The sequence below is a fragment of the Anoplophora glabripennis genome, unplaced genomic scaffold (assembly GCF_000390285.2).
Source record: "Anoplophora glabripennis isolate ALB-LARVAE unplaced genomic scaffold, Agla_2.0 scaffold16, whole genome shotgun sequence".
Classification (NCBI taxonomy): domain Eukaryota; kingdom Metazoa; phylum Arthropoda; class Insecta; order Coleoptera; family Cerambycidae; genus Anoplophora; species Anoplophora glabripennis.
This window is the reverse complement of record NW_019416253.1, coordinates 498963-501342: the sequence shown is the minus strand read 5'-3', so window position 1 is coordinate 501342 and position 2380 is coordinate 498963.

Sequence of the window (2380 nt, the reverse complement as noted above, 5' to 3'; positions counted from 1 at the left end):
AGGAACTTTGAAAAGCCGCCAAAGGGAACATGAAACAGTGTTGGGTTCACCTTTAATTATGAGTGATATCTTTTTAGATCTTCTCTCATTTAAAGAGATGCTGTAGCAGATTTTATTATAACAAAATTAACAAGGTCGAGATTTGATTTATTACTATTTTAAAAAAAGTAGACTATACCTTTGGACATTAATTTTGGACCCACAGATCCTAAACCCATAGACGTTAAATCAAAAAAAAGTTCGGTACAATTTTAGGGGTGAGTCATCCCCAATGAATACCTTGTAGTGCTTCAATTAACTTTAAATCATAGTCAAAGAAGACCAGCAATAAACCTAAATCATGTACCAAATTTGGTTCTTCTGCGGTAAAGTGTTCTTACTTAAGGTATTTTTACTTCAATCCTTTTATCTTTGGCTCTACATTCACTGGTACCATTTTTGCTGCTTCATTTAAAACACCCTGTATGCATTTGAATAGAATAAAATAACATTTAAAAGTATCTGGTCATTTGATCCAAATACTTCTGTTTCCAGTGCAATTGTTACATCAAGTGAACTAAATATGGCACAATCATACTTTGGTCCGCAGCTGTTCTGGTGGCATTCTGCTTGTTTATTCAAATACATTCAGTAGAGCTTGCTTTTTTCCGTCCTCTTTCGAAGGAACTTATTAAGAAGTCATTAAAAATTCCGGAGTCTCACACCATGCACTCAGAAGAGAATATATTCCAAAAGTTCCATCCACTTTTTAGGATCTAAAAAGGCGCTTGATGATATATATCCTTTCGAGAATATATGTAGTACTTAAGCTTCCCGGGGTCGCGCCTGAGTGGCCCGAAACTTTTTCGTTAACACATTCTTAAACATTTAAACTACACAACACTATTTCAGCCACCATTAAATCGTAAATCCCCTAACATTCTTACTGTTTTACTTTTTCAAACTCCGGTGAAGTTCTTGAACGTCCGTACGGCGCGCCGGCCGAAGGATAATGCTATTTTTAAGTCATTGAGTCGTTCGTTTGGCCGTTTAAAAGTGGCTGGCTCGAATTAAGAAAGGTTCCAGCAACTTGGCACTCAGAAACTTACCCGGGTCTCAAATATAAACTCGGTATAAGGGATTAAATTTGTAAAGGCAGCTAATTAAGCACTTATCACTACTATTTCAAAGCTGATGATGGTGGCACTGCGGCAATTAGGAAAGAGCTTCATTAGCTGTCCCCGTTTTATATCACGGCTGAGGATCAGAAATGGTTCGGGCGTCCCTGGGAGCCTCGGAGGATGAGCATGAATGTCGGAATAATCGGGAAATTTCATTTTCAGCTGGCAAAGTTCATTTGAGCTTTGCGCATATATTACTAATAAATTTAATGAAATAGCCGGGTACGTGCCTGCATATAAGAATTAGTAAATTTTGCGGGTACATGTTTTAACAATTGTAGGGTGCTTTGTAAAGGTCTAGATGGAATATTAAGGTGTTGCGAGGTTGTTAAATTAATTAGAAAACATAGGAGGTTTGCTCAGAAAATAACACATTGTACTGGCATTGAAGCTGAAAATCAGCTGTAACATCCGAATTCTTTGAAACTGCATGGATTTGCATGAAAATTTAGAATACGGCTCATTTTAGGCTCAAGTTCAAAAGTGACATAAGCCCGATTGAAGCTTTTTGTTTTTTAGGGGTAAAAACTACCCCTAAGTGAAAAAAATTGAAAAAATTAAGTTTTAAGCATTTTTTTGATAAAAATCTTGTTCAAACACAAATATTAAATAATGTTCCATGTTCTCGAACATGTTTTATGATATATTTGATATTTTCCAATCTTTATTTAACCCTTAAAAACTACCCCTATGCAAAAAATAATTATAAAAAAATACTCTTTAAAGATTTGGAATGATTAAATCGCGCAATTATTTAAAATAAAACTTACCTTATAGCTAATAAAAGAATTTTTCCCTTTCAACCCCTAAAAACCACAAAAATTGTATTGATAAAAATAGTAAAAAATTACTTTTTAAAAGCTTGGAATGCTTTAACTGTGCAATTATTTAAAATAAAAAATATGAAATTTGTATCTCATAATACTTTTCAACCCTTATAAATCACCCCTGTGCTAAAAAAAATATAAAAATTACGTTTTAAATCTTGGAATGCTATAATTGTGCAATAATTTAAAATAAAAATTCCCTTATATTGTATATGAAAGAATATTTTACTTTTGCCATTTTCAACTCTTATAAACTACCCTTTCACCAATATTAATGTAAAATATTTTTATTATAATCGATTTTTAAATATAATCAATTATAAAAAAATTGCTACGCTACATATAAATAATTACATTATTTTTTTTTACTTATTTTATTTGTATAATATAATA